The sequence below is a fragment of the Hemitrygon akajei genome, chromosome 10, assembly GCF_048418815.1.
Source record: "Hemitrygon akajei chromosome 10, sHemAka1.3, whole genome shotgun sequence".
Taxonomy (NCBI): Eukaryota; Metazoa; Chordata; class Chondrichthyes; order Myliobatiformes; family Dasyatidae; genus Hemitrygon; species Hemitrygon akajei.
The window spans coordinates 167,624,167-167,650,312 of NC_133133.1; the positions used below are offsets into that span (position 1 = coordinate 167,624,167).

General features: G+C 39.6%; 1 long non-coding RNA gene across 1 annotated transcript; it reads left to right on the top strand.

The window, feature by feature from the left end:
• Nucleotides 1-734: 734 nt before the first annotated feature.
• On the top strand, nucleotides 735-22,982 carry LOC140734129 (uncharacterized). The gene is made up of 3 exons (XR_012100486.1): nucleotides 735-985; nucleotides 14,338-14,405; nucleotides 22,192-22,982. It is a non-coding gene; the product is annotated as an uncharacterized lncRNA (long non-coding RNA).
• Nucleotides 22,983-26,146: the final 3,164 nt, after the last annotated feature.

The window sequence follows — 26,146 nt, forward strand, 5'->3', positions numbered from 1 at the left end:
TCTGAGGCTCCATCTTGATGGTAACTATGAGAAGAGGGCATGACCTGGATGGTGAGAGTCCTTAATGATGGATGCTGCCCTTTTGAGGCACTGCTTTTTATGCACCAAAATCCCACAGGCAGCTTTGAGATAATTAGTTTCAGGGTTGTCAGAAGATAAACTCCTTTCAATTTTCAAGTCATGCCAAAAGATCTTTTGAGCTGGTCTGGGTCCTTAATAGGACAACTTGTCTGAAAGCCCACACTCCAGCAGTAACACGTTCCCTCCAAACTACATCTGGAGTGCATTTCTGAACCCATGAGCTGCCCTTTCAGGAAGAGATGCTGGTATTCATTGCTGAGATTTTCCATTAAACTGCTATACAGTAAAGCTTTTAGATATAAGAGTATTGCGGCTAAGAGCTATAAAGAATGATGCACGTTTCAATCGGGGCACTTCATCGAACCGTTGAGTTAAACTTCAATACATAGGAATGATAGCATGGTAATAGAAACACTGAATAGAAAAAAAACCTCTTCGTGCAGTAACACAATTTATATATCACCATGGGTATTCCAGCAATACCTTAGCACCAGGCTAAAGCTTGTGATCTGGTTTGCTGTTGAGCGACTTTGAAATAACTACTTAAAATCAATTCTCTAAACACCCTTAAGGTCCGCAGTATTGATCAAGACCAGTCCCAAGGGAGCGTCGATAATAGATGCGCCGTTGGGAAATGAGTTCTCGCGTCTCACTCTCTTTAGTGAAGTGGAGACAAACACTCTCTTGACGTCAAGACAGCCTGGAGATTTAAAGTCTGCTCTGCCACTTGTGTGTTAGAGAGCGAAAGCAGAGACCCGGCGAGGAGGATTACAGCGCAGCTGCCCGCTCTCTTCGAACTTTGATGGACTCCAGATCCTAGAGGAGCGAGGATTCACCGCTGGAAGAATGAGGAGTCAGGCGATGACTTTGCTATTGGTCCTCAGTTTTTACAGCATGTGTTCAAGTGAGTAGGGGTATTTAAACGATATACTTACCCAACAGAAAAGAGCCATGACTTTTTTTCTCTTGGTTAACACTATTTACCGCTCAAATTTGAAGTAATGGGATTTAGGCAACTTCTTTGTTTCACAGAAAGTAGAATACAGCCTGAGGCTTTTCTCATTTAATTTGCTGGCAAGTCAGATCCAACTCGGATTTCTGACGATTATATTACATGGCGCAATAGATTGGTGAGTTTATTTCCAAATATATTTACCGATGTAACAACACACGAAAATGTTCAAGTTTGCACGACGTGTTTTCTCCTGAATAACTCCTGAATATATTCAGGATCACATTCACCTCCTGAATGTGATCCTGCTTGACACTAATAATCGATCCTACGAACCATGATCATAAAGAATCGTTCAAACACAGCTAATCTAACAAACTACCACACACAAAACAACACATTTTCCCCTTTGGGTATTGTAAACTTGACAGGAAACACTATAATAACTAACTTAAACATATAAGCAGTTCTTATGATTGATTTTCCACCATATTTAATTTAGAATGGTTATCTAGTGTTCGATTTTGATGCAGTGATTGAATTTATTCATTTTATGATCAGAGACTGTTTCAAAGTTTTTCACAGTGTTTAGGGCAGAAGTACAGTGCGCTGCTGGAGTTCGTTAATTCATATCAGTCATTAACAGCTCAAGAACCCGTTAAGTATTTGAACTGGCAAGAATGTATTCAGATTGAAATTATCACAGCTTCGTTAGGAAATTATTTTAAATAAAGTTTCATAAGACAAATTTACAAGGGTAAAATCTCACAACTTTTTGGGTTTTTTTTGCAGAATATTCCGTTCAACACTGTTTATTTTTCCCTTTATAATTTATGTCCTTCAATCTTTCCTAGGTATCGTTTGCTCTAAAGAAATAAAATCAATTCATTTTTCACATTTAAAATTTTACACTTCTGGTAACATTTTGCTAAGTTTCCGTGAATCAGAATCAAGATTAATATCTTGGCATATGTTGTGAAATGTTTTATTATGTAGCAGCAGTACATTGCAGTTCATAATAATAAAAAAACTAAATTACAGTATATATATATATATATATATATATATATATAAAACATTAAATTAAATAAGTAGTAAAAAACAAAAAAGAAAGTGGTGAGGTAGTGTTCATGGGTTCAATGTCCATTCAGAAATCTGATAGCAGAGGGGAAGAAACTAATTCTGAATTGTTCAGTGTGTGCCATCAGTCTTCTGTATCTCCCCCCTGTTGGTAGCAATGAAAAGAGGGGATGTCCTGGGTGATGGGAACTGTAATGATGGATGCTGCCTTTTTGGGGCATCGGTCCTTGAAGATATCTTGGATGCTGGGGAGGTTAGAACCCATGATGGAGGTGACTTCACAACTTTCTGAAGCTTACTTCGATCCTGTGCAATGCCAGACGGTGGTGCAGCCAGTTAGAATGCTCTCTATAGTACTTCTGTAGAAATTTGCGAGTATCTTTGGTGACACCAAACAGTAGCATGGATATTGGGTGCAAGTTGAATAAGGAGTTAACATTGGCATGTGGCAAAGGTAGTGTCGCAGTAGTTATGGGGGATTTCAACATGCAGGTGAACTGGGAGAATCAGGTTGGTGCTGGACCACAGGATAGGGAGTTTGTAGAGTGCCTACGGGATGCATTCTTGGAACAGCTTGTACAAGAGCCGACCAGGGACAAGACTATTCTGGATTTAGTGTTATGTAATGAACAGGATTTGATAAGCAATCTCGTAATAAAGGAGCCATTAGGAGGTAGTGATCACAATATGATAAGCTTTTATCTGCAATTTGAGAAGGATAAGGGCAGCTCGGAGGTGTCAGTGTTGCAGATGAACAGAGGAAACTATGGAGCCATGAGGGAGGAGCTGGCCAAAGTTGACTGGACGGATAGCCTAGCAGAAAAGACAGTGGTACAGCAATGGCAGGTATTCTTGGGAATAATGCACAAGGTGCAAAATCAGTTCATCCCCCAGAGAAGGAAGGATTCAAAGGGGGGAAAGGGGCTACAGTGGTTGACAAAGGAAGTCAGAGATTGCATAGCATTAAAAAAAAGGAAATATGACAGAGCTAAGGTGATTGGGAGGACAGATGTTTAAGGAACAACAGAACTTAACTAAAAAGACAATATGGGGAGAAAAAATGAGGTACAAATGCAAGCTAGCCAGGAATATAAAGGAAGATAGCAAAAGCTTTTTTAGGTATGTGAAGAGAAAGAAGATAGTTAAGAACAATGTTGGGCCCTTGAAGAATGAATTGGGTGAAATTGTTATGGGAAACAGAGAAATGGCAGAAGAATTTAATAAGTACTTCAGATCTGTCTTCATTAAGGAAGACACAAGCAATCTCCCAGATGTATGGATGGGCCAAGGACATAGGGTAACAGAGGAAATGAAACAGATTGATATTAGGAAGGAAACGGTGATGAGAAGACTGATGGGACTGAAGGCTGACAAATCCCCAGGTCCAGATGGTCTGCACCCTAGGGTACTAAAGGAGGTGGCCCTGGAAATTGCGGATGCATTGGTAATCATTTTCCAATGTTCCTTAGATTCAGGATCAGTCCCTGAGGATTGGAGAATGGCTAACGTTATCCCACATTTTAAGAAAGGAGGGAGGGAGAAAACAGAGAACTATCGACCTGTCAGCCTGACATCGGTGGTGGGAAAGATGCTAGAGTCCGTTATTAAGGATGAAATAGTGGCATATCTAGATAGCAGTGATAGGATTGGGCCAAGCCAGCATGGATTTACCAAGGGTAAATCATGCTTGACTAATCTGTTGGAGTTTTTCGAGGATGTAACCAGGAAGTTAGACGGGGGAGATCCAGTGGATGTAGTGTACCTCGATTTTCAGAAGGCATTTGATAAGGTCCCACATAGAAGATTGGTGGGTAAAATCAAAGCTCAGGGCATCGGGGGGAAGGCATTGACATGGATAGAAAACTGGTTGGCAGATAGAAAGCAAAGGGTAACGGTGAATGGGTGTTTCTCGGAATGGCAGGTGGTGACTAGTGGGGTGCCACAGGGCTCGGTATTGGGACCACAGCTGTTTACCATTTACATTAACGATTTGGATGAAGGCATAAAAAATAACATCAGCAAATTTGCTGATGATACTAAGCTGGGTGGCAGTGTGACATGTGATGAGGATGTTAGGAGAATTCAGGGTGACTTGGATAGGCTGGGTGAGTGGGCAGATACTTGGCAGATGGCGTTTAATGTGAATAAGTGTGAGGTTATCCACTTTGGGAGTAAGAACAGGAAGGTAGATTATTATCTGAACGGTGTAGAGTTGGGTAAGGGAGAAATACAAAGAGATCTCGGAGTCCTTGTTCATCAGTCACTGAAGGTGAATGAGCAAGTGCAGCAGGCAGTGAAGAAGGCTAATGGAATGTTGGCCTTTATTACAAAGGGAATTGAGTACAAGAGCAAGGAAATCCTCTTGCATATGTACAGAGCCCTGGTGAGACCACACCTGGAGTATTGTGTACAGTTTTGGTCTCCAGGGTTAAGGAAGGACATCCTGGCTGTAGAGGAAGTGCAGCATAGATTCACGAGGTTAATTCCTGGAATGTCAGGACTGTCTTACGCAGAGAGGTTAGAGAGACTGGGCTTGTACACGCTGGAATTAAGGAGATTGAGAGGGGATCTGATTGAAACATATAAGATTATTAAGGGATTGGACAAGATAGAGGCAGGAAATATGTTCCAGATGCTGGGAGAGTCCAGTACCAGAGGGCATGGTTTGAGAATAAGGGGTAGGTCATTTAGGACAGAGTTAAGAAAAAACTTCTTATCCCAGAGAGTTGTGGGGGTCTGGAATGCACTGCCTCGGAAGGTAGTGGAGGCCAGTTCTCTGGATGCTTTCAAGAAGGAGCTAGATAGGTATCTTATGGATAGGGGAATCAAGGGATATGGGGACAAGGCAGGAACCGGGTATTGATAGTAATTGATCAGCCATGATCTCAAAATGGCGGTGCATTCTCAAAGGGCCGAATGGTCTACTTCCGCACCTATTGTCTATTGTCTATTGACATACCAAATCTCCTCAAACTGCTAATGAAATATAGCCACTGCCATGCCTCCTTTATAGCTGCATCGACATGTTGGGCCCAGGTTTAGCAAAATGCACTTAGTAAGTTGCTGCAGTGTGTTTGCTGTGGGGTCTGCCTGTGAAGAAATGCGTAACTCATGGGTGGGGTTTAATCAAAATGGATATTTTATCTTGGATGATAGCAAGAAATTGCCTCACTTACAGAAGGATTCCATGAGAAAAAAGAAAACATGATTATGAGGTTAACAATGGAGGCTAAGAATAATACTACACTGGAAACAAAAGCATAAGCAAAGGCAAAAGTTGGTGGGAAACCACAGTACTGGAGAGATATTGGTATCCAGTAGCAAAAGTCGTAAAGTCTCACAAGAAGGAAAAAAATAATAATTTGAGAGAAAAGTTGCATGTCATATCAAAGCAGTTATGTGTTTCTGTGGATATATGAGTACAGAAAGGGTGGCTGAGGCAAGTATGTGTCCTTTAGAGAACCAGGCTGGTGAATTAATAACAGGAAATGAAAGAGAAGGCAGATATGTTAAATCAATTATTCACATCAGCCTTCACGGTGGAGGACACTGAAAACTTCATTAAGATAACTGATGAGATAATTTCAAATAACAGGGTGGAACTTGTAGCAAACCCAGTCATAAGGGTTATGGTATTAGAATAGCTCCCGGGGCTGAGGCAGACAAGTCGCTGGGATGTACTAAGTTAACAACAATCTTAGATGCACTTCATTGATTGTGATATCCGGATATCTTGAAAGATACTATGGAAATGGAAGTCTTTCTCTTTGACATTAAGGTTCACACAATATTCCCACAGTTTATCTCACAGATTGTCAATCCTCTCATTGATTTTTGACTGATTTTGTGAAACATCTTGGCCTTTATTACAAGAGGGTTGGAGTTTAAGTGTAAGGAGTTCTGTTTCAGTTTTAGAGGGTGCAAGGAGGCCACACCTAGAACTCTATGCACAATGTTGATACTCTTCCTAAAAAAAGGATTTGCAGTTAATTGGGACACATTTTGGCCCAATTAAGCAGTTGCCTCAATTAGCAGAAGTCTCATGGAAATAGTTGAAAAGATATAAAAACACAAACTACTGTTTAACCGAGTAACAAATTAAGTACTTAAATGAAATACAGAACAGATTAGAACACTACCAATGCTACTACAGTAATATAAAACTGTGTATTTGTTCCTAATAGTTATTGATGGGATAATTTATCTGACGCATACTATTATGTATGGGGTATCCAGAGAGGGGAAGCTTCACTGGTGAATGGGCTTTTCATGTCCATTCTGGGGCAGCTCACTCACCTTTGGCCCCCACTGGACACTCAACTCATGTCTCCAAGTTACTGTTTACATGCAACAGCAGACACACCCCAGTCCACTACTTCAATTGGCGAGGGTAACCAATGGGCCTCATGCCCTGGTAAAGTCGGGACATGCCTGCCCTAGCAGGTGAAGTCAGCTTCAGAGAACTGGGTGGATGAGATCAGCAATGAGATCCAACAGCCAAAAAGGTAGGTCAGCAATGCTTTGTGGAGAGCAAAGAACATGATAAGGCACAGAGGAAGTCATGGTTATCCACTGCAACCAAGGAACTCCCCAGTTTGTGATGACTACTTGTACCACTGGACCTAGACTTCCAAGGAGCAGAGAGTGGAACTGTCCCAGTGCAATGGCTTTTCCACTTTAGAAGCTCTGCTGCACAGAATACAATGTCATCGTCAGATATGAAGGACAACCAGCTCACTGCTGTGTCCTTTTGATTGTAACTGTAAATGAACTAAAAGCAGTACAGCACCTAGTGCAGATAATGCATTGTCTTCATACAATGCTTTCGATGATGCATCTTCCAAATCTTCATTTTCATTATAACGTTCAAGATGATTCAAATTCCTTGCAGTACCTAACTAGTTGAAGTTGTGAAATAGTTTCATTTTCATGCCCGGTCATTTCTGACAACTCCAAGCCTGAATGTTTGAAACTGTAGTGAGCAAAACAATTTTAAATTGTTTTACTACTTATTTCTCACCATCTATCAGTGACAAGAATCATTTTGAACACAAACACACATAACTGACGCTATTTAAAAATTATACACTATAAGCATCCTGTAGCATCTAATGATCACACAAGTTCATACAACTAAGCCAAGTTAGAAACTGTTCAGTAAAAGTCTCCTATCACAGTTAAGCAGCATACTATCACAAATGAACGAATTTTATGTTCTCTGAAAGTTGTACCAAATAAGTACCTGCCCCGATTAACCAATGGGCCAATTAATTGGAATCTACTGTAGTGATACTGGAGGCTGCCCAAAGGAGATTCACCAAGCTAATTCCTGAAATGAGAGTGTAGTCCTATTAAGGGAGTCTGAACAGTCTGGATCTGTTTTTCTAGAGTTTAAAAGAATGAGGGGTGACTTTAGTTAACACATAAAATCCTAAGGAGCAGTGATCCTAAGGACGTTGAGATAGTTTCACAAGGGGGAAAATCATGAACAAAAGAATATAGCTACAAAATAGGAGATAGTTATTTAAAACTGAAGTGTATGGAAATTTCTTCTGTCTTAGAGTAGTGATTCTCTGGAATTCTCTGCCTCTGAAAGTGGTGGAGGCCAAATCATAAAATCATAATCATCTCAGGTGGAGATAGATAATTATTGAAAGACCTGTTGCACAAGAGGATTTGATGCTAACATGGATCGACCATGATAGTCAGCATCAGGTTTAGCATCACTCAAATGTATCATGAGATTTATTTTCTTTTGTGGCAGCGGTACAGTGCAATACATAAAATTACTACAGTGCTGTGCAAAAGTCTTAGGCACCCTAACTATATATATGCACCTAAAACTTTTGCACAGTGCTGTACACTTTCACTTTTTTAGTATTTATAAAGCACCTTTGGGTCATTTCTGGCTTGCTTAACAATATTTTCTCTTACCTTTGTTTTGCCTTTTCTCAATTACTTTTAAACTTCTGTACTTAGCTTCTCTGCAGTTTTACATTCTTTAAGTTGATGTTGGATTTTCTTTTTACCCTTCCATGTATGATCCTTGCCATCCAGGAGTCATCAGATTTAGAGCTGGATTCTTTTCCACTGCAAGACGCATTTGCTCCTTAAATTATCTCAGATCAGTCTAATATTAATTTACATTCATTTTATGTTTCCATTTCAGTTTTACTAAATTCAATCACTTCTCGATAAAACTCGCTAATTCTCAATTCAGAACCTTTATTGTGCCCTATCTCCATCTTTATTTCATATCATATATAATTTCCAGAATTGAGTTTAGTCCATTTTAAGATAGTTTCCATATGCCTAGTCTCATTCCCTTTAAGCATGCCCAGAAATGACCATTCTCTTGACTGAAAGTATCTTCTGCAGAGTATTTGAAATGTTTTATGCCCTCTGCAATTTGAATAATCCTATTCTATTCCAGTTAATACTAGTGTTGCTGAAATCCCTTGTCATCACTGTTCTAGTGATTTTGCAATTCTCAGACTTCTGTGTCCATATTAGCTTCACCATCTCCTTGATTATTTGTGGATCTACAGAAGACTCTCAATGGCATAATTATTCCTTAATATTCTTCAGTTCAGCCCATACATCTATAAATAATGATCCTCCAAGCACTTCATTCCTTCTCATAAGTAAGATCATTTCTTTAGTTGGCAATTCTGACCACTTTTTTTTGAAAAACTTTCCTCAACATGGTCTGAAAACTGTGAACAAGAATATTGAGTGTTCATTCCCTTTCATTTTTAAACTATGTCTCATGAATTTCAATAGTGTCTGTCTGTGCATTTAGTCTTTCAGCCTTCTTCACTACAATCCTTGCATTGAAACTGCACAGCATTAAGCTTTGACATCAGGATGGATTTCTCGCATATTCTAACCGTGCTTATTAGTTCCAAGCCATCTTCTTACAGTCTTGCCTCCCTTCCTCATGAATTTAATTGCAGGTTCCTCTCCACCTTTCAAGCTAATTTAAACCCATCCCAAAGGCACTAACAAACTTCCCAATGGGGTAGCATTGCCCTGGCCTGTTACAATACAATCTTAACTGATCTATTTCTTCCAAGATTAGTACCATTAAGATATATAGTAACTAATTACACAGAGAAACCCTAAGATCAGTGTCACCTGAAGTCTTGCTTTTTCATGGCTTTTATAGTTTCTAAGAGAAATATAACCTTCAGTGTTCAGTTCTGGTCACTTCATTATAGGAAGGATGTGGAAGCTTTTGAGAGCATGCAGAGGAGATTTACCAGGGTGCTGCCTGGATTAGAGAGCATGTCTTATGAGGAAAGTTTGAGCGAGCTAGGACTTTCTTTTTGGACTGAAGGAGGATGACAGGAGACTTGATAGAGGTGTTTAAAATGATAAGAGAATTTGATAGAGTGGGCAGGCAGCAGCTTTTTCCAGGGCAGCAATGGCTAATAGAAGAGGACCACATGGATTTTCTCTGGGTGCTCTGGTTTCCTTCCACATTCCAAAGGCATATGGTTGGGTTTAGTATTAGTAAGTTGTGGGCATTCTGTATTGGCGCTGGAAAACCCCAGCAGACCAGCCTTGCTGATTTGATTTGATGCAAATGAAGCATTTCACTGTATGTAAACATGTTTTTATGTTCATGTGTCAGATAAAGCTATTATATTGATTTGAAGGTGGTTGGAGGAAAATATGAGGGAGATGTCAGAAGTACTATTTTATACACAACGTTAGGTCAATGGAAAGCACTGTAAGGGGCTGTGGTAGAGATGGACACGTTAGGGAGATTTAAGAGACTCTTAGATAGGCACCTGGATTGGCAACATGGGCGGTAAGGATTTGATTGAACTTCGTGTAGGCTAAAAGGTTATCACAACATTGTGGAGCTGAGTGCCCTGTACTGTGCTACACTGTTCTATGTTCTATGTTCTAATTTCTTCCTTCATCATTATGTGGTGTTCTCCAGCTATGGTTTTTCCAAGACCTGATATGCAGTATTAACAGAAAATTACTTTATTCTTAGAATTTTTTTTTGTAACGAAAACCTAAAATGTTATCTTGTTTCTTAATGGCTTGCTTTACTTAAATGTAAACTCACATTTTTCCCCAAGCTCTCACTATTTAAAATATATTCCATATTTCCTGATCTTCTTACCAAAGCAGGTAATTTCACATTTCTCCATGTATTGCTCCCTTGTGTACTGACTTTGTCTGTTTATTATACTTTACAAATACCTAAGATCTCATCACAATTTTCTTTGCCACCCAGCGCAGAATTGGCAGTATATTGAGCAGTATTTGGTTTTCCTACCTACATCAGGGCATGAAGGGATACGGGGAGAAGGTAGGAGATTGGGGCTGAGAGGGAAATGGATCAGCCATGATGGAATGGCAGAGTAGACTCAATGAGCTGAATGGCCTAATTCGGCTCTTATATCTTATCTTATGGTTGTCAATGATGGTGATAGTTAGCTGGCACCCATGCTATGATCCTTGTAGTACCCTACTCTTTCATTTTGCTAGTTCTAAAACTACGCATTTATTCCTTTTATTCTGGTTTCAGTTCAGAAAATCATCCTCAGACTGTGCTAGGAGGCTAGTTTTAACCAACGTTATTATTCTTTATAAATACTTAAGACCTCATCATAATTTTCTCTGTCACCCGACTCAGAATAGAAGAGGCAGGCGGGGCTGGCAGCTCAGTGTTCTGGGGTTCTCTTGCTTTAAACATGATAAAGTGGGAGGGATTAAAGAAGAAGAGAGTCAGGGGAAATGTCGCTGCGGTGATCAGACAGGACAGACTGGAGAACTCGTCTAGTGAGGTCTTACAGGTAGAACTGAGGAATAAGAAAGGGCTGACCACATTAATGGCAACAAGAGAAAATCTGCAGTTGCTGGAAATTCAAGCAACACACAAAAAATGCTGGAGGATCTCAGCAGGCCAGGCAGCATCCATGAAAAAAAGTACAGTAGGCGCTTCGGGCCAAGACCCTCATACTCCTGCTGAAGGGTCTTGGCTGAAACATCAACTGTACTTTTTTGGCTGAAACATCAACTCAGCCTGGCCTGCTGAGTTCCTTCAGAATTTTGTGTGTGTTACCACATTAATGGGATTATATTATAGACCACTTAACAGTCCATGGGATTTAGAGGAGCAAATTTTTAGAGAGATCGCAGACTGCTGCAAGAAAAATAAGATTGTGATCGAAGGTGAGCTTAATTTATCACATATTGACTGGGACTCCCATACTCTAAAAGGACTAGATGGGATAGAGATTGACAAATATGTTTGGGAAAGTTTCCTTAATCAGTATGTAGAAGTCCCAAATAGAAAGTGTTCGATACTTGATCTGCTATTAGGAACTGAGACAGGGTAGGGGACAGAAGTTTGTGTAGGGGAACACTTTGCATCTAGTGATCAAAATGCCATTAATTTCAAAGTAAGTATGCAAAAAGATAGGTCTGGTCTGTGGTTTGAGATTCCAAATTGGAGAAAGACTAACTTTGATGGTATCAGAAATGATCTGACAAATGTGGATTGGTACAGGTTGTTCTCTGGCAAAGGTGTATTTGGTAAGAGGGAGGCCTTCAAAAGTGAAATTTTGTGAATACAAGGCTTGTATGTACCTGTCAGAATAAAAGGTAAAGATAACAAGTGTGGGGAACTTTGGTTTTCAAGAAATATTGAAGTCTGATTAAGAGAGAAATGGAGGTGCATAGCAGGTATAGGCCAGTAGGAACAAATGAGGTGCTTATGGAGTACAAGAAATGCCAGAAAACACTTAACAAAGAAATCAGGAAAGCTAAAAGAAAGCATAAACTTGCCCTACCAGACAAGATGAAGGAGAATCCTAAGGGATTCTACAGATATGTTAAAAGCAGAAGGATTGCAAGGGACAAAATTGGTCTTCTGGAAGACCGGAATGGTAATTCATGTGTAGAGCCAAAACAGATGGGGGAGATCTTAAATAGTATTTTTTTCATTTGTATTTAGTCAGGTGGACACAGAGTCTATAGGAATGAGCCAAAATGGCACCATCTTCATGGACCCTTACAGATTACGGAGGAGGAAGTGTTTGCTATCCTGAGGCAAATCAGAGTGGATAGATCCCCAGGGCCTGACAAGGTACTCCCTTGGACCCCATGGGAGACAAGGACAGAAATTGCCGGAGCCGTAGCTGAAATATTTAAATCGTCCTTAGCCACAGGAGAGATACCGGATGATTGGAGGATAGCCAATGTTGTTCCGTTGTTTAGCAAAGGCTCTAGACAAACCAAGAAATTATCAGCCAGTGCGTCTGACATCAGTTATTGAAGGTATTCTAAGGGACCGGATATATACATATTAGGATAGACATGGATTGATTAAGGATGGTCAGCATGACTTTGTGCATGATAGGTAATGTCTACCCAAACTTATGGAGTTTTTCGAGGAAGTTACCAGGAAAGTGGATAAAAGCAGACAGTAGATGTTGTCTACATGGACTTTAGCAAGGCATTTGACAGGGTCCCATATGGGAGATTGGTGAAGAAAGTTTGGGCACTCAGCATTCACGATGTGGTGGTAAATTCAAGAGCCAGAGAGTGGTAGTAGATGGTTGCCTCTCTGACTGGAGGCCTGTGACGAGTGGTGTGCTGCAGGGATCGGTGCTAGGTCCATTGTTGTTTGTCATCTATATCAACAATCTGGATGATAATGAGGGAAACTGGATCAGCAAATGTGCAGATGACTTCAAGACTGGGGTGTCGTGGATAGCAAGAGAGGCTTGCCAAGGGATCTGCATCAGCTGGAAAATGGGAAGAAAAATGATAGATGGAATTTAATGCAGACAAGTGTGTTGCACTTCGGTAGGACCAACCATGGTAGATCTTAAATACTGTGTGAGAAGGCACTGAGGAGTGCAGTAGAACAAAGAGATCTGGGAATACAAGTCCATAACTTATTGAAAGAGGCATCACAGGTAGATGGAATTGTGAAGAAAATTTTTGGCACATTGGCCTTCATAAATCAGAGTATTGGGTACAGGAGATGGGATGTTAAGTTGAAGTTGTATAAGATGTTGGTGAGGCCTAACTTGCAGTATTTTGTGCAAGTTTGGTCACCTACCTAAAGGAACGATGTAAATAGGTTGAAAGAGTATGGAGAAATTTTACAAAAATATTGCCTGGTTTGCAGGACTTGAGTTATAAGAAAAGATTGAATAGGTTTGGGCTTAATTCCTAAACATATTCCCAAACATAGGAGATTTAATGGAGGTAGAAAATTATGAGGGGGGATTAATAGGCTAAATGTTAGCAGGCTTTTTCCACTGAGGTTGGGTGAGACTACAACCAGAGGTCATAGGTTAAGGGAGAAAGGTGAAAAGTTTAAGAGGAACATGAGGGGAAGCTTCTTCACTCAGAGGGTTGTGGGAGTGTGGAATGGGCTGCTAGCACAAGTGGTGCATGCAAGCTGGATTTCAATGTTTAAGCGAAATTTGAACAGGTACATGAATAGTGGTTCGGGTTAGGGTTAATAGAAGGGATACGGAGGGCTATGGTCCCAGTGCAAGTCAATGGGAGTAACTGTTTAAATGGTTTCAGCATGGACTAGATGGGCTGAAGGGCCTGTTTCTGTGCTGTACTTTTCCATGACCGTATGATTCTAACCACTTGACACAGAGCACCTTATCAAAACTTCAACCGGATTAGTTAAACATAATTTTTTTGTTCATTGATCTACGATGATTACATAGAATAAGTAAAGAAAATTATGTCCAAATAAATCATGATTTTCCAAGTGCCTTTTTACCATGTCTCGATATCCTAATCACATTTTCTCTTCAGCTACCGTCAGCACAACTAGTTTACATTCTGGAATGGATGCAATCCATCATATTCAGAGTTTTATCATCTTTTATTCCCTCATATTTCTCCATGAATATTTCATTACCTACTAATTTCTTTATTCTCAGTTTCCTCATTCTCAATAGACCATCGAGTCAACTACAGACCCTGATACAAAGTTTGTTTAATGTCTCTGCCTTTTCTGACTTCCCATTATAATTTTTTTATCTCTGCCTGTGAGGGATGCATTCATAGAACATGAAATCCAAACTGACACAGTGTGTTGGGAAGTTAAAATTTCAAACATTGTTGTGAAAAGTGTGATAATAAAGAAAGTTGAAGTGGAAGTTCGGGGTGGGAGTTAGTTTGCATTTCAGAGTGAATACAGTAAACTTTCTCATGGTTGCTTTCAGTGTCTTCAGTGCAAACGGAAATAATACCATCAGAAGGCAAACTTATGGATCATCTTTACAGCTTAAAGGTAGGACTGCTGTGATGAAAGTAAAGTTTTACAACACTTACTTCATTTTGGTCTTCTATCTTACAATACAGATGTTTCTTGCAGTGAGGCAGTCATCTAATAAATCAATCGCATCAGCTTGACTGTTGAATTTTAAAACACTGACTACTGAGGTAGGAAAAATTTTTAAAATATATATTGTGTGTTGACTCTTTAAAAGAGCTGTACAGGCCATTCCACTTTGGCTGTGCCAATTTCTTCCCTCTTTGTAAGCGGTGATCCACTTCCTCCGTGATAATTTCTCTTCAATATTCCAGACAGAGCATTTGCATTGTAGCAGCTGTAGATTTGTAAAATATATTCTCCTTATTCCTAAGTCCCAGTTTTTTTTGCCATTTATTTAAAATCTGTAACTTTCGGTAACAAATGTACCTGCCAGTGTAAATAATTCTCCTATCATTGGAAATGATGCATGTGGTAGAACTAATATAATTTTTGTAACATTAAAAACATTAAATACGCACATCTGTATTACCTGTTTTGTGACTAGGTGAATTATTTAAGGTACATCGGTTCACATTTCCCAACAGGTTTCACCAGTGAATCACACTGATGTAGATCCATGTGATTAACTATGTGATTTCTTTAAGTCTAGAAGGCCATAAGACCTCAAGGCCACTTGGCCCATTGAGTCTGCTCTGCCATTCCATCGTAGTTGTTGTTCCTCTCTGTGCCCTGTGGTGCATTGGGCGGCAACCTTGCTGCTTCTCTGTTTTTATTTTATGAGGCTGAGTTACTAGCTTGACATTCAGTTGAGCATGGATGGAAAGCGTGGAAGGAGCTGGCCGGATTCGAGCCCAGGACTACTTGCCTTGAACTCTACACCAAGGGCCAGCTACCATTCCATCATGGCAGATTCATTATCCCAGTCAACCCCATTCTCCTGCCTCTTTCCCATAACCTCTAATGAGCTGACTAATCAAGAACCTTTAAGCCTCTGCTTTAACTATACTCAATGATTTGGCCTCCACAGCCATCCATGGCAATGTATTCCACAGGTGCACTACCCTCTGGCTAAATAAATTCTTTCTCATCTCTGTTCTAAATGAAGTTCCTATATACTGAGTCTATGACCTCTGGTCTGATTCTCACCAACTATAGGAAACACTCTTTCTACATCTACTCTGTCTAGACTTTTTAATATTTGATAGGTTTTAATGAGATTTCTCTTCATTCTTCTGAACTCCAACAAACACAGGCCCCAGAGTCACCATCAAATGCCCCTCATACATTAACCCTTTCATTCAGGAATCATTCTTGTGAACCACCTCTTGACCCTTTCCAATGTCAGCAAATCTTTTGTTCGATAAGGGTCCAAAAACTGCTCTCAATATATCAAGTGTGGTTTGACTTAAAAAGCTTTGGCATCACATCCTTGCTCTTAGGTGCTAGCTCACTTGAAATAAATGCTAAAATTCCATTTGCCTTCCTCACCACTGATTCACCCTGCAAGTTAGCCTTTAGGACTTGGGAGTCCTTGTGCACCTCTGGATTTTGAACTTACTCCTCATTTAGAAAATAATTTACATCTTTATTCCTTTTACCAAAGTGCATGACTACACACTTCCCTGCACTATATTCCATCTGCCACTTCTTTGCTCTTTCTATCAATCTGTCCAGGTCCTTTTGCAGACTCCCCATTTTCTCAAGACTACCTGTCCCTCCACCTATTTTTGTATTGTCTGAAAACCTGGCCACAAAGCCATGAATTCCAGCATCCAAATCATTTACATATAACATGAAAAGAAGCGATCTAAAAACCAACTCCTGTGGAACACCACGTGTCACAGGCAGCCAACCAGAATAGGCTCCTTTTATTCTGACTCATTGCCTTCTGTCAATCAGCTAATCTTCTATCCATGCTAGTATCTTTCCTGTAATACCATGGGCTCTTATCTTGTTAAGCAACCTCACGGGTGGCACTTTGATGAAAACCTTCTGAAAATACAAGTAAACACCATCCACTGACTCTCCATTGTCTATCCTGTCTGTTACTGTTCTCAACAAATCCTAAGAGATTCTTAAGGAAACCATACTGACTGACTGATTTTATCATATACCTTCTTGTACCCTAAAGCCTCATCCTTACATCTTCCCAACCACTGAATTCAAGCTAACTGGCCTATAATTTCCCTTCTTCTGCCTCCCTCCCTTTTTTAAAAATGGAAAGACAAATGCAATTTTCCAATCCTCTAGAAACATTTGAGAATTTAGTGATTTTTTGAAAGATCATTACTAATGCCTCCAGCTGCATCTTTCAGAACCCTGGGGTGTAGTCTATTGGATCCAGGTGACTTATGTAATTAGTTTTGCTACAACAAGTGTATGGGACATTGGAAAAAAAGTTGAATTTCCCCATGGGGATGAATAAAGTATCTATCTATCTATCTATCTATCTATCTATCTATCTATCTATCTTCAAACCTTTTAGCTTCTCAAGTACTTTGTACTTAGTAATATCAACTACCCTCACTTCTATTCTCTAACACTCTTGAAAATCTGGCACACTGCTTGTGGCTTCCACAGGAAGACTGGCGCAAAGTACTTCTAAGTTCGCCCGCGACTTCTTGTCCCCCCATTACTATCTCTCCACCATCATTTTCCAGCGGTCCAATATCCACTCTCACCTCTTTTACTTTTTATATATCTGAAAAAAAAATTGGTAACCTCTTTGATATTGTTGGTTTGCATACCAAATATTTCATTTAGTTGCCTTCTGTTGGATTTTAAAAGCTTCCAAATCTTCTACCATCCCACTAATTTTTGCTAAATTGTATGCCTGCTCTTTTGCTTTTGTGTTGTCTTTGACTTCCTTCGTCAGGCATGTTTGCCTCATTCTCCCGTTAGAATACTTCTTCATCTTTGAGATGTGTATATCCTGCTTCTTTTGAATTTCCCCAGAGAATCCAACCACTGCTGTTCTTTCATTATCCCTGCTAGTGTCCTCTTCCAAACAAATTTGGCCAGCTACATTTCCATGCTTCTGTAATTCTCTTTGCTCCACTGTGATATCAATATATTCAACTTTATATTCTCTCTCTGAATCTGCAGGGTGAATTCTATCATATTATGATCACTGTCTCATAAGGGTTCTTTTCCCTTAAGCTCCCTAATCAAATTTGGTTCACTACACAACATCCAATCCAGAATTCCTTCCCCTTAGAGGGCTCAACCACAAGCTGCTCTAACGATTCCCTTTCTTGGGATCTAGCATCATCCTAATTTTCCCAGGCTACCTAAATATTGAAATCCTTCATGGCTATCATAACTTTTCCCTTTTGACATGCATTTTCTATTGCTCCTGTTCAAAGGCCTGTAAGTAGCTGTACCCTTGCATTTTTTTTTAATATACCCACTAAGATTCTGCATCTTCTGATCCTATGTCTTGATCCAACCTTTTTCTAATGATTTTATTTTATTTTTTACTAACAGAACTACCCATCCTCCATGCCAACCTGCCTGTGTTTTTGATACAAAGTTTACCCTTGGATGTTAAGCTCCCAACTATGATCTTCTTGCAGTCATGCCTCAGCGATGCCCACAACACCGTACCAGCCAATCTCTAACCACTGCTGCATGCATTCATATATAACACCTTCAGCCCTACATTCAGCACCATTTTCCATTTTGCTTCAATGTTCCACTTCATCTTATCCCACTGACTGCAATTTTGCCCTATCATCTGCCTGTCCTTCCTCATTGTCTCACTACATACTGCATCGCCTTGTATAACAACTGCCCCATCTTCATCCCTATCACTCTAGTTCCCATCCCCTTACCAACTTAGCTTAGACCATTCCCAACAATATTGAAATATTTTTATTTGAACAATATGGATTTTTTCTCCACATTCAACCAAGTGATAACATAAATTTGCTAGCTGATAATCAAGAGTAGAATGAATATTCTTTTATGTGAAGAAGTAACCTCAGTTACAGTCAAATATCTTGTTTCATTATATATTTTTCAAATCATCTCTTTAAATATGGTGACTTTCACAAGCTCAGTATGTCACAATAATTTACTGCCTGAGAGGTACTTTTTGAAGAGTTTCTTACAACTGAGATGCAGCAAATACAACAACTAAATTTCACACAGTGAGCTTACATAAATAGCAAAGGAACAATTACCATTTAATCTGTTGTAATGATGTTGAATAAAGGATATGTTTTAGCTTATATACTATGGATATCTCTCATGATTTTCTTCAAAACTGTGCACTGCAGTTGTTTAAATCTACCCAGGAGACCATTTGCGATCTCAGCTCAACGTCAAATCTGGAAGGCAGATCACTGAAGTGGAACTAGACTGCATGACCCTTTGGTTCCAATATATTCTTGCTGCCAGTAAGCCATGTTGTTATCACAGATTGCAATTCATTGTGTAGTGAACTGCATTGAAGGTTCCAATACACAGGGCATAACAACATGGATTTTTTTTTAGGTTTTTCTCAGAATCTCAGAAAAAGAAGTAGAAATGTTATAAATGATCATTTTCATAAGTGCCTCCACCATTTGGAGATATTGGAGGGCACTGTTGTCTGGAATCAAAGGCAAAAAGTTCAGAAGCACCCTGCACTTCAAAGATCAAAGTAAATTATATTGACATTCTTGAGGGCACACTCAATAAATCTATAGAATAATAACTATGATAGAATCAATGAAAGACCGCCCAATTAGGATACTTGACCAGAGTGCAGAAAACAACAAACTGTGCAAATGCAAAAAGAAGCAACAGTTATAATAAATCCGAGGGTGATTGATAAGTTCGTGGCCTGAGGTAGAAGGAGTCAATTTTAGAAAATCTAGCATATTTATTTTTCAACATAGTCCCCTCCTACATTTACACATTTAGTCCAATGGTCATGGAGCATAGGGATCCCTTCTTTGTAGAAGTGATCCACAGCAGCAGTGATTGATAAGTTTGTGGCCTAAGGTAGAAGGAGATTAGTTATTAACTTCAAACTTTCTGCATTATCACTCAAAGAGTTGAACTGCATGTGCATGTGACGAGCATCTTGGACCTCCAGGTGGTCCACAGCAGGAGTGATTGATAATTTCGTGGCCTAAGGTAGAAGGAGATCAGTTATACAGCTCTCGTTACATGCATGAGCAGTTGAACTGTTTGAGTGAAAATGCAGAAAGTTTGAAGTTAATAACTAATCTCCTTCTACCTTAGGCCACGAACTTATCAATCACTGCTGCTGTGGATCACTCCTGGAGGTCCAAGACACTAACTTCTACAAAGAAGGGATCTGTATGGTCCACGACCGCTGGACTAAGTGTGTAAATGTAGGAAAAATAAATGTGCTAGGTTTTCTAAAATTGACTCCTTCTACTTTAGGCCATGAACTTATCAATCACCCCTTGTATATAAGCAATAAATATCAAGAACATGAGATGAAGAGTTCTTGAAAGTGATTCGATTGGTTGTGGAATATTTCAATAATGGGGCAAGTGAAGTTATCTCCTTTAGTTCAAGAGTCTGATGGTTGAGGAGTGATAACTGTTCCGGAACAAGGTGATGTGAGACCTAAGGCTCTTGTATATTCTTCCTGATGGTAGCAGTGAGAAGAGAGAATGTTCTGAGTGCTGAGGGTCTCTGATGATGGATGCTCCCTTCTTGCAACAGTGTTTCAAGTCGATATGCTCAATGGTTGGGAGGACTTAACTCATGATGTACTCAATTACCTCTTTAACAAAATGAAATAATACCAAGACATAGCACAATGGGAATTGGACATCAATAGTACAGAGAAGAGAGATTACATTGTTGATGGAAGCTTGGTGGAAGTATAATTTTAAAAAATTGCACAAGAGGAAGAAAGGTACAATAGCAGTTCTAAGGTATTGGAAGACCTCTTAGATCTTTCCAATGCCCTTGAAAATGCAGACAGTGGGTGCATGGGGAAACCATCATCACCAAGTCCCTCCAAGTCACTGTCAGAATCAGAATCAGAATCAGATCACTGTCATATGATGTGAAATTTGCTGTTTTGTGGCAACAGCACAATGGAAAGACATAAACTACAACAACAAATAAATAATCCAAAAAAGAAGGAATCAAGAGGACTATTCCTAAATCACTTTGACCACGAAATGAACAAATAACAGATCCAAGATACGGGAATCTAATTAGAAACAGGAGGAGGAGCGAATGAGGGAGGGTAGCACAGAAGATTACTATTCTATGGCCTGGACCTTTGATCTATATCCATGACTTTAAATCACTCCTCGTTGATCAATGAACTTAAATCTAAATATTATATACATCAGGAATTAAAGAAATAGCTAGTCTCAACAGTGCAGACCAATGAATTATCAGATTCTGCAAAAACCTAATTAATGTCTTCCAGTAACAAAGAACATCTTTCTGTGCTTCCATACAAATTGATATGCTAAGTAAAGATAAATAATAAAGGTCAATTTTTCCATCTATTGACCAACTAATGTGCCAGCAAAAACAGAGGAAGCTCTCAGATAGATTTGGTGGAGGTTTTGAAGTGACAATGGGAAGAGACTAGATATTTAGGATTGTAAACCCTAGAGAGGATTTCCTTTCTATTATGGTTAGCTGATTGGCAATTGACAAGAATCTAATTCCTCATTAGAGCAGAAGACAACATGGTTATGCAGGTGGTAGAATGTAATAATGAACAGGGTTAAGATTTGGAATATCACATAGCAGTCTATTAACGGTAAATGTATAGTTTATCTGTAGAAGGTTTTCTATCAAAATACATTTGAAGAAATAGAGTGGCAGATAATAAGTTCATGGTTTGAATTAATAATTCCAACTAGACATTATGCTACTGAATATATATACTCCATGACCACTTTATTATGAACTTCCTGTAGAGTATGTCCATGGTCTTCTGCTGCTTCAAAGCATGGGATGTGGGCATTCAGAGATGCTCTTTTGCACACCACTGTTGTAGCCTGTGGTTATTTGAGTTACTGTCACCTTCCTTTCAACTTGAACCTGTCTGGCCGTTCTCCTCAGACCTCTCTCATTAACAAGTAATTTTCAGCCATAGAACTGCCACTCACTGGATGTGTTTTTATTTTTCATTTTTTGCACCATTCTCTATAAACTCTATAGACTGCTGTGCATGAACATTCCAGGAGATCAACAGCTTCTGAGATACTCAAGCAATCCCATACGGTACCAACAATCATTCCATGGTCAAAGTCACCCAGATCACAGTTCTTCCCCATTCTGATACTTGGACTGAATAACAAATCAACCTCTTGACCATATCTGTATGCTTTTATGCACTGAGTTTCTGCTACAAGATTGGCTGATTAAATATTTAAATTAATATATAGGTACATCTAATAAAGCAGCCACTGGGTGTATATAGAGGTTTATTTAAAAAAACTATTTGCTGGTAAATTTGCCATTTTTATTTCCTAATGCAACTCAAAGTCTAGAGAGCAAAAACTATGCCTCTTTTCATACCTGAATCCAGGAATATTGCTATATCAAGCAATTTTCAGTCCCATTCTAACACCCACCACCTTAGTCATTCCTTTATTGTCTGCACATTCCCATTTCCTATTTCACTTCTCAGTGCTAACCTGGTACTATCTCTAATTCTGATGTACTTGTTTTATTTTGTGTTAGGAATGTTCTTGACAGATATTAAGTTTGGCACATTCATTAATGCAAACCTTTTGACAATTTGGTCTCATAACTGTTTGCCTGACACATACTGTCTAAATTACAATGGGGATTTGTTATGCAGTTGTTTCAGGACAACCAAGATTATGGTGACTATGAAGATTCAAAATATGAGAAAGAGAAACAAATGAAACGAAGATACCCATACATTTTGAAAAGACAAGCACGTGTTGGAAAAACTCGTCGACCTTATGTACTGAAACGAAATTCTGTTTTCTTTATGAATTAACATCTTGTCATACGTCTGACTTTTCAAGTAAACATGGATTAGCATGTATATCATATGTTTAATGAATTTAATCTATTTATGCAGAGACAATTGAAAATCCAGAAAAAATATATATATTTGGCTTATAGCTTAGTTTCTTCTGTGTTTCAAAAATAATTTACTGTATGTTTCAATGGTGTGTGTTGTCCAATCCTGTTTTCAGTTCGAGAGGTTGCTAGAACTTTCCATGTTTTGTTTCTTAGCAAGAATTGTGCATTCTTGATCTGGAGGCTTTTTCTATCAATGTGTAAAAACATGCAGGACACAGAGAGGATGAAGGCGTACATTTCTCAACATGTATTTACAGCATCACGTGGTTGGATATTGATGAATTTAATGTAATTTAATTGACTCAGTAGTGTACAGGGCAAATAAACCCTGAGTAGATTGCATGATCATAGATACGAATGTCTGAGATGAATGTTCAAACACTCTGCATGAAATCACTCTCAGTTTATGGACAGTATCTTTTGTGCTTTTCTTACTCTTTTCAAATATTTGCTAACATCAAACTGTGCACAATAATTTCACTAAAATCTATGTCAGATACTTGATATTAAATGTCAAATAAACTACAATTGAACTGCCATGGGAATCTGATGATATTTTGCTGGCTTGTTTTTGGTCAAAATATTTTAATCCTGCATTAAATAGAAACTGGAAGTTTACCCCCTCAATAATTTGTGATCTTTGTGGCATTACTCAAGGGCAGAGAAATACTTACCATACAAGGCAAAGGGTCTAAGATTGGTCGATCCATATCATCCTAAATCTCCATCTGGGACTTGCATGAGTGACAGTAAGAAAAAAGAGATACTGACATGATGAAGGAAGCTGTGAATACCACCAGAGATGGAGGACTCCTTGCACAGGATTGTTGTATATCCCTTAGGTTTAGAAGGAAAGGCAGCATGCATGCAGAAAATTCTCCACAATATTGCCAGTATAGTCATAGACTTTCAGCAAAGGTTTTCACTGCCAAGGCACAATGGTATCATTTCCCTAGTATAATTTTCACTGTCACTGGTACAATCCTTCATGCATGCACTGAATTCCTCCATTTTCTTTTACCTTGGACAGGTTTGATCACGTAGGTAGAGGGGTGAATTTATTAATACACCACCATTTCCAGGTTATTTTAATGTTTTAGTAGCTTCCAAAAGTGAGAAGTAAGCTTCACATAGGTGCCTTGTAGACTCTCTGTGGAAACCTTTGCTCCACTTTGGAGAGGTGTGTCATTTGAAGAGAATCTGGCTTCTAAGACACTGTTCATCTACTCAGTCTTCTCACTCAGATCAGTGGAGGCATTACAGTGCTGCTCCATGATGGTATGCTACTGGTGATGAAGAAGACAGAATGGCACGTATTCTCATCTGTCAGTCAATCCATGCCACTTGTTCAATCAATACCTTGTACAGAAGTAGTAGTGCACTCAGCCTAGCTTGTACAACACAACAACAACTTTCAACAGTTATGAGGCTAGTGTACCCTGGGGCCAAGTCAAGGAGGACCCAAGCAATTCCTGCTGCTGCCTATAATGAGCTTGCACGTTCCCCCTGTGACTTCGTGGATTTCCTCTGGGTCCTCCAGTTTCTTCCCACCGTCTACAGATGTACCAGTTGGCAGGTTAATTGGTCATTGAAAATTATCCTGTAATTAGGCTAGGATTAAATTTAGGAATTGCTGGGTGTTATAGCACGAAAGGCTGGAAGGGCTTGTTCTGTACTGATCGTTAATAAATAAATGGCAGAATGTCTGACCTTGATATTTCCCATATCCTATTATGTCACATCCAAGCTGTTCCTTGCACTGAGGTGATTTATTTTACCAATATTCTCTCATTGAGAAATATCTGGTCTTATTGACCCCATACTGATGAATTTCATACATCGGTGGTTTCCTGCACTGAGCATTTAGATTCCCAGTTTTTCTCTATACACCGGCAACAGAAATGGGTTTGTTGGCTCCTATTATTCCACTACAAGGAAGAATTGAAGCTATTCCAATGATTAGACTATTATTAGATAATGCTTGCCCATATCTTATTACTTGACTTAAAGTAGACTAGGTGAGGAGCTGAAGAGAAAGCCCTATCCCAAGGGAAAGGTAAGTTACGAGTTTAATATCACCACCAGTTTTGAAATGTCAGAATACCTTTAAGTAGATGAGCACATCCAGTAAAAATGTTTTCATTAGCAATTCTTAAATAAGTTATGCACTGTTTCTGAATTACATGGGCAAATAAATGGAACACTTCTCAATGAATTGAGTATAGTGTATATGGATTTTAGTAAGGCATTTGAGTAGAGTATAATGATTTTAGCAAGGCATTTGAAAAGGTACCCCATGCAAGGCTTATTGAGAAAGTAAGGAGATATGGGATCCAAGGGGACATTGCTTTGTGGATCCAGAACTGGCTTGCCCACAGAAGGCAAAGAGTGGTTGTAGACGGGTCATATTCTGCATGGAGGCCGGGGACCAGTGGTGTGCCTCAGGGATCGGTTCTGGGACTCTTACTCATTGGGTTTTTTATAAATGACCTGGATGAGGAAATGGAAGGATGGGGTAGTAAATTTGCTGATAACACAAAGATTGGAGATGCTGTGGATAGTGTGGAGGGCTGTCAGAGGTTACAACGGGACATTGATAGGATGCAAAACTGGGCTGAGAAGTGGCAAATGGAGTTCAACCCAGATAAGTGTGAAGTGGTTCATTTTGGTAGGTCAAATATGATGGCAGAATATAGTATTAATGGTAAGACTCTTGGCAGTGTGGAGGATCAGAGGGATCTTGGGGTCTGAGTCCATAGGACACTCAAAGCTGCTACACAGGTTGACACCGTGGTTAAGAAAGCATACAGTACATTGGCCTTCATCAACCGTGGAATTGAGTTTAAGAGTTGAGAGGTAATGTTACAGCTGTATAGGACCCTGTTCAGACCCCACTTGGAGTACTGTGCTCAGTTCTGGTCACCTCACTACAGGAAGGATGTAGAAACCATAAGGGTGCAGAGGAAATTTACAAGGATGATGCCTGGATTGGGAAGCATGCGCTATGAGAATAGGTTGAGTGAGCTCAGCCTTTTCTCCTTGGAGAGACGAAGGTTGAGAGGTGACCTGATAGAGGTGTATAAGATGATGAGAGGCATTGATCATGTGGATAGTCAGAGCCTTTTCCCCAGGGCTGAAATTGCTAGCACGAGATGGCATAGTTTTAAGGTGCTTGGAAGTAGGTACAGAGGAGATGTCAGAGGTAAGTTTTTTATGCAGAGAGTGGAGAGTGAGTGGAATGGGCTGACGGCGGTGGCAGTGGAGGTGGAAACAATAGGGTCTTTTAAGAGGCTCCTGGATGGCTACATGGAGTTTAGAAAAATAGAGGGCTATGGGCAAAGCCTAGGTAGTTCTAAGGTAGGGACATGTTCGGCACAGCCCTGTGGGCCGAAGGGCCTGTATTGTGCTATATGTTTTCCTTGTTTCTGTGAATTTTATCATGTAATTTTTCAAAGCAGCACAAGCAAAACGCTGGAGGAATTCAGCAGGTCAGGGAGCATCTATGTTTCAGGCCAAGACCCTTCTTCAGGACTGAGAAGGAAGGGGGAAAATACCTGAATAAAAAGATGAGGAGAGAGGATCGAAGCTAGCTGGAAGGTGAAGCCAGGTGGGTGGGAAATGTCAAGGGCTGGAGAAGAAGGAATCTGATTGGCGAGGGGAGTGAACCATAGGAGAAAGGGAAGGATGAGGGAAACCAAGAG